Source organism: Budorcas taxicolor, chromosome 6 (genome assembly GCF_023091745.1).
Source record: "Budorcas taxicolor isolate Tak-1 chromosome 6, Takin1.1, whole genome shotgun sequence".
NCBI classification, from domain to species: domain Eukaryota; kingdom Metazoa; phylum Chordata; class Mammalia; order Artiodactyla; family Bovidae; genus Budorcas; species Budorcas taxicolor.
The window spans coordinates 11,920,465-11,935,381 of record NC_068915.1 but is presented as its reverse complement, the minus strand read 5'-3'; the positions used below and the strand labels follow the sequence as shown (position 1 = coordinate 11,935,381).

At 37.8% G+C, this 14,917-nt stretch overlaps 1 pseudogene; it reads left to right on the top strand.

The window, feature by feature from the left end:
* Positions 1 to 6,347: 6,347 nt before the first annotated feature.
* Positions 6,348 to 12,958, top strand: LOC128049934 (60S ribosomal protein L19-like; annotated as a pseudogene).
* Positions 12,959 to 14,917: the final 1,959 nt, after the last annotated feature.

The window sequence follows — 14,917 nt, the reverse complement described above, 5'->3', positions numbered from 1 at the left end:
TGTGACCCCACGGAATAGTCTATGGGATTCTCCAGGCCAGAATACTGGAGTGGGTAACCGTTCCCTTCTCCAGGGGATCTTCTCAACCCTGGGAAAGAACCCAGGTCTCCTGCATTGCAGGCAGATTCTTTATCAGCTGAGCCACCAGGGAAGCCCACGAATACTGGAGTGGGTAGCCTATCCCTTCTCCAGTGGATCCTCCTAACCCAGGAATCAAACTGGGGTCTCCTTCATTGCAGGCAGATTCTTTACCAGCTGAGCTACCAGGGATGTTCTAAGTCTGTTTTTACCAATAGAGCATTTTAAAATTAAGTTATGTACATTTTTTTTAGACATACTGCTATCACACACTTAAAAGACTGCAGCATAGAACAACTTTTATAAGCACTGGGAAACCAAAAGATTCCTGTGACTCACTTTATTGCAACATTTGCTTTATTGTGGTGGTCTGGAACTGACCTACAATATCTCAGAGTTATGCCTATACTTTGTTATGGCAGCCCAACTGACGCATACACTTTGTAAGATAGACCCTAAAAATCTGTGGTATTTGTTAAGCTGTTTGGTTGCAGGACCCAAGGAGCCTGGTTGAGGTCAGTACCACCAGTTTCTCTCATCCTGCCACAGGAACTCTAATGAGATGTTGTATGGAACAAATTAAATGGATCTGGTTCTAGTCCTTGTGGTCAGATTAATCAGAGTGGGTGATGGAATGGCTCACTCATGAAAAACTTCACCAGATGTCAAGATGATCTAGAAATGAGGAACGGTTATTGTTGGGAAATACTATGGTTGTCTCATATTTCTGAAGATCTTGTGAGCAGAGGCACTGACTGCCATTTTTGCTCACCATCATTGCTTGGATATTTGTATAGGAATAGCCTTGAAAGACAGATAATGTCTGCCTCTGACACACAAGGCAGGCTTACTTACTGTTCATAACAAAAGATTTGAATTCCCTTAGCTCAGGTTTCTTTCCTGTGTTGTAACCCACCATGTGTGCAGTTGTTATTCAGCCTTTGTGTGGCCCTCTGGAAACTGGGACTCCAGAAACTGCTATAAAATATGCTAATGCTCATGCTGCTTGCAGTGTCTTGAGTAACCAAATGTTTGTCATTGACCCAGGAGGTTTGTGTCTTTGGCTGAGCATTCATGAAACATTTAGCTTCTAAACAGTGTAAACTCTCAGACCCTTCACAATATTTGACAGCTGGAGGAAAATTCTGCTTCTTATTGAAAGGAGAAAAAAACACAGGAAACAATTGAAGTCTATTTCAAATAATCTATTGGTCAGTTGGGGGCCAAAGTCCCCTTAATATCTGGGAAAATTTAAGGGTTTTTAATTCTCCCTTCCATTTTCTGCTCATTTCTAGATCAGCTGCAATGGATGCCTTCTGGACTCCTACATAAACTTGATTTATTCTCTGAATGTGTTACTTATCTTTATTGTTAGGATGCTTTTGTGGGCATATACACATATCAAAACTCATAAAACTGTACACTTTATATATGTGCAGTTTTTATGTGGCAGTTACACCTCAATAAAACAGTAAAAGAAAAGCAAAGTTTTTTTTTTTTTTCTGTGCGTGTTGTTTGTGACTATCCTGTTGGATTACATATATCAAAACCCACTCACACCTAGATTTTCAATAAAGTAAAATATATGTAAAAATACTTTTGAATACATATATATATACCTATAATTTTGAACTGAAGAATGGGACAAATATGGCAGAGAGGGTAAATTCAGAAGGTAAATCAGGTTATTCAGGAGACTAGAAAATCACAACCCAACTTTTTGCCATTTTTTAATACTGTATATTTTCCTTTTCCATATGGTTCTAAACCACTAAATATGTTATTACTTTTCTTTAAAATTTTTAATTATTTTTAAAAAGGCAATAAAAATAAATTTAAAAGCCTTTTACATTTACCTACATTTTTGCCATTTCTTTTGTTATACATTCCTCAGCAATCAAACCTCCATCTACCTGTCATTTTCTTGATGCCTGAAGGACTTTATATAATATAAATTTCAATATATATTAAAATTAAGTTATAAAATATATATAATACATTATTTATTGTGTAAATTATATGTCATTTTATAGTTCAAGTCTACCATTAAGCTTTTGTACATCTGGGAATGTTTTTATTTTATATTTTTTGGAAATTATTTTTACCAAATATAGAATTTTGGTTGACATTTTCTTTTTCTTTCAGTATGTGGAAGATGTTTCTTTCCTATTTCTGCCTTGCTGCATTCTGACATGAAATCTTCAATTATTTGTCTCTCTGTAAATGATGTGGTTTCCCCCTGCCCCCCAGCTGCTTTTAAGATTTATTTTTACATATATTTTTAACCAATTTAATTTTGATATGCCTTGGTATAATTTTATTCACTTTTGGTACTTGAGATTTATTGGGCTTCTTAAGAGCTGTGGCTTATGCTTTCATTTAATTTCAAAAAGTAATTTGGCCATTACTTTTTGTCCTATTTCCACCCTACCCCTTTCTTTTGGGGACTTGAATTACATGTATGTTAGGTCATTTTGGCCACCTGGTGTGAAGAACTGACTCACTGGAAAAAGACCCTGATGCTGGGAAAGATTGAAGGCGGGAGGAGAAGGGGATGGCAGAGGATGAGATGGTTGGATGGCATCACTGACTCAATGGAGATGAGTTTGAGCAAGCTCTGGGAGTTGGTGAAGGACAAGGAGGCCTGGCGTGCTGCAGTCCACGGGGTTGCAAAGAGTCAGACACGACTGAGTGAATGAACTGATACTGATAGGTCACTTGAAGTTGGCCAGCAGGTCACTATTCTTTTCTTTTTTTTTCCAGTCTTTTTCTCTCTCAATTTCATCTTGGATAGTTTCTATTGCTATGTCTTAAAGTTTACTAGTCATTTCTTCTTTAGTGTCTCATCTGACATTAATCTCATGCAGGGTGCCTTGGGGTCCTAGGTGGGAGTGGATAGCAGAGAGGGGACCCAGAAGCTGGTGTAATCAAACATGGCTACCTGTGGGGTGAAAGCTAGTGAATCTGCAGAAGGTCCCTGGCAGCTTTGCCAGCCTTTTGTTGCTTCTTCAGTGGTGAAAACTGCTGGGTTTATCCGTTCAAGCAGTTCACTGTCACTGGGTAGTGTGGCTGTTCTGCTGTGTGACTTTTACAGGTAGTCTCTGCTTTTCTTCCTTGTTTCTGTGAGTCCTGTATGTCTTGGCTTTGCTGGTCTGGATGAGGAAATAACCAAGTGGGACCTTCCTGCCCTGGAAGACTGGGGAGGCTGATTAATTACCTGACTGGTTCTCCCTTTTCAAGGAAGAATAACTCTTTCTAGCTGGGGATATCCCACTTGGCTCTGAGCAGTTTGGAAGATGGGATGATGCAGCTAGAAATGAAGCTGTCTTCTCTTTCTGTGGGTTTTTCTCAGGTTTTTGTTGTACTATGTTGGCGAAGTTTTTGTTGATCTTCATGTGAAGATGGTGGGGGGATGTTTTGGTCTCTTAGTTTCTTGGCCATCTTGGTCTAAAGTCTTCTAGAAAATAGGTATTTATAAGAGGAAACTTATTGGATTAGATTGTTAATCAATTTAAATTATTTAACCATTTATTTTTAAATACTTCATCTGAGGAAACTACTAAACCATTTTCTGGTTATTACTATTGACTGTAGTTCAAAGTTAGCATTAAAGACCAGTATGTAGCAATGTAAAACTCAGATTGTATGTTATTTTTAACTACACAGTCACATAAATTAGAATCATTAATTCCTAAATTTGAAACATATTCTTTTACACCATATTCAGCATGAATATGTCTTTAATATAGCACTGAGATAACTTATTTATTATTTATTGAATTTTTACCCTTTTTATTGTCTTTAATTTAAAACCTCTTCCTATAATCTCCATGGCTGATAAAGAATATTTAGGAAAAATGCATTCTTTACTCAGAATAAGGCAGGAGACAAAATCTTACTGAATCTTAATGTATGTGAAGCATTTTACACAGGCTCCCACACTTAGTTCTCATGAACAAGTAAAATAGATATGACTACTTCCTGTTTACAGATAAGAAATTGGATTAAATGAGTCATACAGTATCATGCACTGGTTATAGCAAACACCTCTTCCAACAACATAAGATGACTCTACACATGGACATCACTAGATGGTGAATACCGAAATCAGATTGATTATATTCTTTGCAGCCAAAGACAGAGAAGCTCTATACAGTCAACAAAAACAAGACCAGGAGCTGACTGTGGCTCAGATCAGGAAGAACTCCTTATTGCAAAGTTCAGACTTAAATTGAAGAAAGTAGAGAGAACTACTAGACTATTCAGGTATGACCTAAATCAAATCCCTTATGATTGTACAGTGGAAGTGAGAAATAGATTCAAGGCATTAAATCTGATAGAATGCCTGAAGAACTATGGATGGAGGTTCATGGCATTGTACAGGAGCCTATGATCAAAACCATCCACAAGAAAAGAAATGCAAAAAGGCAAAATGATTGTCCAAGGAGATCTTACAAATAGCTGAGAAAAGAAAAGAAGCAGAAGGCAAAGGAGAAAAGGAAAGATATATCCATCTGAATGCAGAATTCCAAAAAATAACAAGAAGAGATAAGAAAGCCTTCCTAAATGATCAGTGAAAATAAATAGAGGAAAATAATAGAATGGGAAAGACTAGAGCTCTCTTCAAGAAAATTAGAGATACCAAGAGAATATTTCATGCAAAGATGGGCACAATAAAAGAAACAGTATTGACCTAACAGAAACAGAAGATAATAAGAAGAGGTAGCAAGAATACACAGAAGAACTATACAAGAAAGATCTTCATGACCCAGATAACTACAATGGTGTGACCATTCTCCTAGAGCCAGACATTCTGAAGTGTGAGGTTAAGTGGGCCTTAGGAAGAATCACTACGAACAAAGCTAGTGGAGGTGATGGGATTCCAGATGAGCTATTTAAAATCCTAAAAGATGATGCTGTGAAAATGTTGTACTCAATATGCCAGCAAATTTGGAAAACTCAGCAGTGGCCACAGGACTGGAAAAGGTCAGTTTTCATTCCAATCCCAAAGAAAGGCAATGCCAAAGAATGTTCATACTACTACACAAATGCACTCATCTCACACATTAGCAAAGTAATGCTCAAAATTCTCCAAGTTAGGCTTCAATAGTACATGAACCAAGAACTTCAGATGTTCAAGCTGGATTAAGAAAAGGCAGAAGAACCAGAAATCAAATTGCCAACATCTATTGGATCATAGAAAAGCAAGAGAATTCCAGAAAAACATCTACTTCTGCTTCATTGGCTACACTAAAGTCTTTGACTGTGTAGATCACAACAAACTATGGAAAATTCTTCAAGAGATGGGAATTCCAGACCACCTTACCTGCCGCCTGAGAAATCTGCATGCAGGTCAAGAAGCAACAGTTAAAATCAGACATGAAACAATGAACTGGTTCCAAATTGGGAGAAGAATACGTCAAGGCTGTATATTGTTACCCTGCTTATTTAACTTATATGCAGAGCACATCATGAGAAATGCTGGGCTCAATGAAGCACAAGCTGGAATCAAGATTGCCAGGAGAAATATCAATAACCTCAGATATGCAGATGCCACCACCCTTATGGCAGAAAGTGAAGAATAACTAAAAAGCCTCTTGATGAAAGAGGAGAGTGAAAAAGTTGGTTTAAAGCTCAACATTCAAAAAACTAAGATCATGGCATCTGATCCCATCACTTCATGGCAAATAGATGGGGAAACAATGGAAACAGTGTCAGACTTTATTTTTCTGGGCTCCAAAATCACTGAAGATGGTGATTGCAGCCATGAAATTAAAAGACACTTGCCCCTTGGAGGAAAAGCTGTGACCAACCCTAGACAGCATTTTTTTTTCCCCAACATTTTTTGAGGTTATTTTTTAAAATTAATTTATTTTTTATTGGAGGATAATTGAAAGCAGAGACATTATTTTGCTGACAAATGTCCGTCTAGTCAAAGCTGTGGTTTTTCCAGTAGTCACGTATGGATGTGACAGTTGAACCATGAAGAAAGCTGAGCACTGAAGAATTGATGCTTTTGAATTGTGGTATTGGAGAAGAGTCTTGAGAGTCCCTTGGACTGCAAGGAAATCTAACCAGTCTATCCTAAAGGAGATCAGTTCTGAATATTCATTGGAGGGACCGTTGAAGCAGTAGCTCCAATACTTGGCCACCTGATACGAAGAACTGACTCATTGGGAAAGACCCCGATGCTGGGAAAGATTGAAGACAGGAGGAGAAGGGGACGACAGAAGATGAGATGGTTGGATGGCATCACCAACGCAATGGACATGAGTTTGAGCAAGCTCCAGGAGTTGGTGATGGACAGCGAAGCCTGGTATGCTGCAGTCCATGGGGTTGCAGAGTCAGACGCAACTGAGCCCTTAACTGAAAAAACTGTCAGTGTCATATAGGTAGAAAATACAAACTCTGTTTTTTTATACTTGACTCAATAAATATGTTTCTTTTATTTAGAGAGGGTGTTATAAATTTTTTAAAATTGGTTCTTCTTTACTCATGATGATGAACACTACTACAGTTTTTCAGAAATATTGCAAAAACCAATCTTTGTATAAGAATTGTTTTAAACTAGATGTGATATTTTTCATTAATATATTACTACTGAATTTTTTTCCAAGAGTCTGAAAAGAATGGTAATTTTTAGGGTTCTGCTGTAAAGCCTACTGAACAAAAAGCATAATCATTTAAATAATGGAAGAGGGAATTTTTCAGTGTACAACAGCATTTTAGAGTTGATATCATAGAAGAGTTTTTTAGACCAAATGTAGACACTGACAGCTTCCTTATTAAATAATTTCTTTAAACTTAAAGGTTTTGGAGAAATGTTCTGAAAAGTCCCTCAGAAGTCATCTAATTTTTCCATACTTGACTTTGGGGAGTTGTAATTTGCTGTAAATTGCCACGTTGTCTTTGAGCCATTTTCATACATCTTATTTGCTGTCTTTTGCTGTAACTCTCTCAGTGGCTCTTCATTAACAATTGTCTGTTGTCCCAGATCTCACACAAGCTCAACAGCTCCCCAGGTCATCTTGAATCACGATGCAATGCTTATGATGATTTCTTTTTGTTGCTTTATAAATGAAGGAACAATGAAAGTGTAAAAAAAATCCTTTGTAAAAAATACATTTCTTTGTTTGTGGCGGTCCAAATTCCACTGGATATTACTCAGTTTTGTCATAAACTTGTTTCATATTGTACTATGTAATATTTTATTCATATAATTCTCAGGAGTGCACTTACTTTCATATTTTCTCTATTCCTTTAGGCAAATCCTCCCAGTTTTTATTTTTCTTCTGTTTCCAAGGCTCTGCATTCATTTTCACATTTCATTAGTAGTTAATTTAAAAATGCAATTAGAAAGAATTCCTTTGAGGATAGCAGGCAAAAATTGGCTTCTTTCTGCTCAATTCTTGTTAAAGAGCATGGGAAGATTCTTTTCAACTAAGAACGTTTAGAACAGAGGCCAAAAAAAATCTCTAGCAAATTATTGCTATTTTGGCATTAGTATAGTATGTGTATGGACCATTAAATAAATTTTGCCCCCTACATTTGTCTTTTAGGAGGATTTAGCAGTAATTAACCCAGTTGAACGGTAAGCTTTTGATCCCTGGGTTCTTTAAAAGTAAAAACAGCACAGTATGTTTCAGGTTCTCTTTAACAAAATATCAGGTTATTTTACTCTGTGTTTAATCCTCAGCTTTGAATAGTGTACATAAAACATGACTCTCGAGTTAAGAGAGTCCAAAGTATCCAGGAATGTTTTGTAAAATTATCCAGGAGACTTTCTTAAAATACTCCAAAATGCACCAGGGTCATTTGCACAACTTCAGAATGTCTGTAGGATATACCAATGTATCAAGGTATGGCAGCTTCTGATTACTGACTTTTTGCTTTAATAAGAGCAAATTATTCTGGGGAAAATGAAGTAGAAAGTTGTAAAAGCATGGAGGTCTTTATAAGCATGTAAAACAATATCCCAGGGAAGCTTAAAATCAGAAGGATCTTGATTGTTAGCAGCTGATTAGTTGTTTTGTCAAGATGGTAGATAGCCATTGTTAGCCAAAATTCTCTAGTCGATGATTCTGTTAAAAAGTTCTCCATATTTTTTAAGAGCTTTGTTTTATTTTCTTTATTTTTGCTGGGCGGGTCTTCGCTGCTCTGTCAGCTACTCCCTAGTTGTGGTGCGAGGGCTTCTCTTGCTGTGGAGCCCAGGAGCTAGGGCACACAGGCTTCCGTAGTCGCTGCTCACGGGCTCCGTAGTTGTGGCTCACGGGCTCTAGGGCACAGTTGCAATCGTTGTGGTGCACGGACTTGGCTGCTCCATGGCGTGTGGGATCCTCCCTGATCAGGGATCGAACACCTGTCTCCTGCGTTGGCAGGCAGACTCTCCAACACCGAGCCATGGGGAAGCAAATGTTCTCCATACTAATGGCCTGAGGTTGTGTAAGGAAAATTGAGAAGTCCAAGAAAGTCTTAGCCATTAACAGGTGCCAGAGAGCATAACTGTACCCAGAGGGGAAGAAAGATTCAGAGATTATTTCGTATGAGGATGCTCCCAACTCCAACATTGATTTGATACATTGCTTCACCATTATGGACTACATATTAAAGATTTGTGAGAGTGACTGAGTGTGTACTCTGGTGTAGACTTGCTTGCATTGAAACACTAGCTCTGCTACTTAGTGCATCATCTTTGCTCCAGTTTTCATATCTGTAAAATGGGGTCCTAAGAGTATCTGTTTTATAGTTAGCTATGAGCAGTAATGGATATGAACTTGGGCAGACTTTGAGAGATGGTGAGGGACAGGGAGGCTTGGCATGCTGCAGTCCGTGGGGTCACAGATTTGGACATAACTGGGCAAATGAACAAGAACAACATGAACAGTAAAGCATGCACTGATGCAAAGCACTTAAAGCAGTCTGGTGCGAAGGTACTTAATAATTTTTAGTGTAACTATTACACTTAAAGTTCTAAAATTCGATTCATTACTGAAGTTTCAATATATTTCTTCTTGAACATTTTTCTGTGTTGGTTGGGAACAATTAGTGTTCTTTGACTTGAACCCTTATATGCTTGACTTTCAACATCAGAAGAGTGAGGGTAGAACATGCCCTAGAATTATGCAGGGAGCTTAATATCCCCTGGAGACACTGATAAGATCTTTTGTTGGTAGGATCTGACAGGGTCATCGCTGAGGGCTTTGGATCAGTAGAGAAAAAACCTGAGTTCTAGTTCTAACTCTGCCAATGAGTATTTGACTTAGGATAAATAATAAAATTTAATGCGACAATCTTTATGGCCATGACAAGCTATATAGCCTCTCATTCTAAAACTTCTGTGCAAACACATAGAAGTATTTATATACCTCAGTCCAGTAGTAAATGTATTAGACTATCATAAATATAATTTTCTTTTTTTTTCTTTTATGGGTATGTATGCATCATCTCCAAAAAGTATATTTAATTATTACATTTTTTCAAATTTTTTTTAAGTATAGTTGATTTACAATATTATAGTTTCAGTTATATAACAGAACTTAAATATTTTTCCAGATTATACTCCATTTAAAATTATTGTAGAATATTGGCTATATTTCCTGTGCTGTAGCATATCCATTAAAAATTTTTTTTTTATTCGAGCATAATTGCTTTACAATGCTGTGGTGGTTTCTGCTATACATCAGTGAAAATCAGTCATAATTATCTGTATGTCTCCTCCCTCTTGAGGCTCCCTCACCTCCCTGCCTATCCATTTTATACAGAGTAGTTTGTATCTCTCAACTCCCTACCCCTGTTCAGCCTTTCTCTACCCCTTCCACAGATAGTAATCACCAGTCTGTTCTCTATACCTGTAAGTTTGTTTCTGTTTGGCCATATTCATTCATTTGTTTTATTTAAAAAATCTAAGCTCCATTTTTATTTTTCTTTCGTTGGAGTATAGTTACTGAACAATATTATATAAGTTGTTGTTTAGTTACTAAGTAGTGTCTAATTCTTTTGCCATCCCATGGATGGCAGCCCGCCAGGCTTGTCTGTCCATGGGATTTCCCAGGCAAGAATTCTGGAGTGGGTAGCCATTTCCTTCTTCAGGGGATCTTCCTGACCCAGGGATTGAACCCAGGTCTCCTGCATTACAGGCAGATTCTTTACCATTGAGCCACCTGGGAAATCCATTGTATAAGTTACAGGTACAAAATGCTGCTGGTGGTGGTGAGAGTGGACTATAAAGAAAGCTGAGCACCGAAGAATTGATGCTTTTGCACTGTGGTGTTGGAGAAGACTCTTGAGAGTCCCTTGGACTGCAAGGAGATCCAACCAGTCCATCCTAAAGGAAATCAGTCCTGGGTGTTCACTGGAAGGACTGATGTTGAAGCTGAAACTCCAATACTTTGGGCACCTGATGTGAAGAGCTGACTCATTTGAAAAGACCTTGATTCTGGGAAAGATTTAGGGCAGGAGGAGAAGGGGATGACAGAGGATGAGATGGTTGGATGGCATCACTGACTCAATGGACAAGAGTTTGAGCAAACTCTGGGAGTTGGTAATGGACAGGGAGGCCTGGTGTGCTGCAGTCCCTGGGGTCGCAAAGAATCGGACATGACTGAGTGACTGAACTGAACTGAGCTGATACTCCATTCGTAGTTATAAAATATTGGTTATATTCCTCATGTTATACAGTATATCCTTGTCATTAGCTTTTCTTTTTTTGGTTCCACATATGAATGATAACAAACAGTATTTATCTTTCTCTAACTCATTTGTCTAAGCATAATACCCTCTAGGTGCATCCATGTAGTTGCGAATGATAAAATTTTATTCTTTTTTTTATGACTAACAGTCCATACTATGTATATATGACATCTTTATCCACTAATCTGTTGATAGACATGTTGCTTTCACATTTTGACTGTTGTAAATAATGCTGCTATGAACACTGGGGTGCATGTGTCTTTTTGAATTTGTGTTATTTTGTTTGGATTTACATCCAGGAGTGGAATTTCTGGATCGTATGGTAGTTCTAGTTTTAGTTTTGACGAATCTCAAATACTGTCTTCCACAGTGGCTACACCAGTTTATATTTCTACTAACAGTGTACCAGGATTCCCTTTTCCTACATCTTTGCCAGCGTTTGTTATTTGTGGACTTTGTTCTGACAGCCATTCTGACAGGTATAAGGTGACATCTCATTGCGGTTTTGATTTGCATTTCCCTGATGATTAGTGATGTAGAGCATTCTTTCATGTGCTTATTGACCATCTATATGTCTTCTCTAGAAAAAAATCTTCTCCAATCCTCTGCCCATTTTCTAATCAAGCTGTTGTTTTCTTGATATTGGGTTGTATGAGCTGTTTATATATTTTGGATATTGGGCATATTATTTGCAAATAATCTCTCATTCAGTAGGTTTCAGGAAACCAGCCAGAAGCCTGGGCAGTTTCAATCTGTTTTCCCTGTCATGTTTTGGAAATAAATAAGTATGTGCATGCTCTTCACACACAGAGTCTAGGTTTTTTTTTTTTTTCTTTATTATTATTATTATTTTTAAAAATTTACAATATAATATCGGTTTTGCCACACATCAACATGAATCCACCATGGGTGTACGTGTGTTCCCAATCCTGAACCCCCCTCCCACCTCCCCCTCAACACCATCCCTCCGGGTCATCCCAGTGCACCAGCCCCAAGCATCCTGCACCCTGCATCGAACCTAGACTGGCGATTCATTTCTTATATGATAGTATACATGTTTCAATGCCATTCTCTGAAATCATCCCACCCTCTCCCTCTTCCACAGAGTCCAAAAGATGGTTCTATACATTTTTCTTACAGCCCTTCTATAGGCCCCACTGGTTTTCAAACCAGCCAAGGGGACATGTCCTCCTGGTGTTGGACCCCAGAGCTGGGGCACCCAACATGTGGATGGAACCATTCACTCGCTAGGGAGAATGTGTGGGTCCTGTAATCCCTCTCCTCTTCTGCGTCCTCTCCCAGAGGTACAGGTCCTGACCTGTTTGTTTCCCTTCCCTTCCTACCCAATTCAGCTTGGATTTTTCATACAGTCTCTGCTGTAGAAGGTTCTTTCATCCAGTCTCCAGTCAGTTTTCAGTGAGAACCGCTCCACATGTAGATGTGTTTTTGATATGTTCATGGAAGCAGATGAGCTCTGTGTCCTGCTCTGCCATCTTGACCACCTTCATCCATAAATAAAATTTTTAATGCTGATAGTGTTTAAGTTTTCAAAGTTCTTTTAAAAACATTTTAATAGTAACCACCTTAAACAATTACATTACATTAGTTTATGTATGGCAACTCTACTGTTAAAAATCTTTACACCTAAAAATTCCCTATTGTTTTTCGCCACTGTGGCAGTGGTCACGAGTATACTCAGGCTTCAGAAGAGGCTTGTCCTCCAGGGTCCTTTGCTGAGGCAAAAAGGTCTGGTTGGACCCCAATGAGACTAATGAAATCGCCAATGCCAACTCCCGCCAGCAGATCCGGAAGCTGATCAAAGATGGGCTCATCATCTGGAAGCCTGTGGCTGTCCATTCCCGGGCTCGATGCTGAGAAGGTAACCTGGATGAGGAGGATGAGAGTTCTGCGCCAGCTGCTCAGGTGATACTGTGCATCTAAGAAGATTAACCTCCACATGTATCACAGCCTGTACCTGAAGGTGAAGGGTAACGTGTTCAAAAACAAGCGAAATCTCATGGAACATATCTACAGCTGAAGGCAGACCAGGCTCTCAAGAAGCTTCTGGTGGACCAGGCTGAGGCCTGCAGGTCTAAGACCAAGGAAGCCCGCAAGCCCCAGGAAGAGCGGCTCCAGGCCAAGAAGGAGGGAATCATCAAGACTGTCCAGGGAGGAAGAGACCAAGAAATGAAGTTCTCCCCCTCTTCTCTGTACATAGTGGCCTCAACAATTGCCTAGGTCACTCATTCAATAAAAAACAAGCCTTTATCTGCCTAAAAAGAAAAAATCCCCATCATCATTTAGTTTTTAAGTAGAAGTAATCGTTTTGCATCAGTTCATTCATTCAGTGCCATAGTTTTATATACTTTCCCTCTGTCCCCTCTTTTTCACACTTATTCAATGTTGAATGCATACTATGAATTGAAAATTATGTTACACAAATTATTTTATTAAGTTCTTTGAATTTTCACAATGATGTCTAATCTCCACAAGAATGTAAGAAGAAAACAAATTATCAAAGGCAACTTTAAAACAAAAAAGATGAGGACATCATATGCATTTTAAATAAGCTAAGTTTGACTGTGAACATGAAATAAACTTTGAATTTATGCAAGGAAAGAAGAAGAAAATATTTCTACAGAAAGAAAAGTGGGGGCTAAGAATCCCTTGCACTCATAAATTCTAGACACATTGCTCTCGCCACAATTTTTAAGTTTAGTGCAAGAGCCCGTTAAATGTTGCTGACGAGACCTGATTAAAAATTGACACAGGCCATAGATGTTTAATGTCTGGCACTTACACTACTCTTAATTTTGTTTCTCTGTAAAGAATGTATGAGGAGGAAAGCCTTTTCGAGTGAAATCTAGGCCAAGCAAACATATGGTGGCGGGATTTCTTTTAGATGAAGTAATTTAAAACTGAGATTCTCAGAGAAGAATTTTTTTCCCTGAAGACTTTTATAACAGTATCCTTAAAATCTGGTCATGACAAACTGGAGAAAATGATCCTTTAAAACCTGAAAATATGCTCAATTCACTTCTCTGAAATCAGTCCTGGGAAAATATCCATATCATTTTGGAATAGCAAACAGATTTGTCCAGTGGAATTTTGCCAGAGAAGAAGTAATGTAGACATGTTAGGCTTTACTGTGGAGACATGAAGCATCCCTCTCTGCTAATGATTCACGAACAGGAAGATGAGGCATGCTTACAGCTATTACCTCCTCTCTTAAGCTGAAATACCATGCTGTTCACATCATTGTATACATGTTCACACACCTGTGATGGATTCATGTCAATGTATGGCAAAACCAATACAGTATTATAAAGTAAAATAAAGTAAAAATAAAATAAAAAAAAATAAATGTGTTGTCACTGTATATTATTATACACAATCATTAGACTCCTATTTGAAACAAACAAAACAAAATACCATTATATCACAAACCACTAAGTCTTTTAACTATTACTTCAACCTAGCTGAACTTCTACATTAATATCACCTTGGTTACTAAGATAAATTTTATTTTAAAAAAGCAAGCATTTGTAAGACTTGCTTAATTCTCTGCCACTTAATAGCTAGACATTATTATTACAATGGATAGCATTAGTAATAACGATTATCATACAATTGCCCCTTATAGGAAGATAATCACTGTGTTCATCATATAGTATTAAATAAGGCACTTTGCTTCTATTATCTCATTTAATCTTTCAAACATTTCCAAAATGCTATTTTATGTATGAGGAAGTTGCACACAGAGAGGTTAAGCATGTGGCCAAAGTCACATAACTAACAATTAACATAGCTGTGATTCAAACACAGGTAAGCTTTAATACAGGTTAAAGCAATAGGAGAAGGCTTATCGGAGGAAGCATCTTTTTTTTTTTTTTAATTTTTATTTTTACTTTATTTTACTTTACAATACTGTATTGGTTTTGCCATACATCTTTTAAACTGTTTTAAAAACTAGTCATGATTTGATGAGGAGAATACATTTCTGATGTGTGGAATAATGTGGCCATCAAAGGGGGCCACTAAGGCAGAAAATGTGTGGGAAATACGTGTGTATGAACAAATGAGAGATGGATGGTAAAGAATACAGAGAAAAATCCTACATCACTCAAACAATACAGTGATTGTCTCTGCA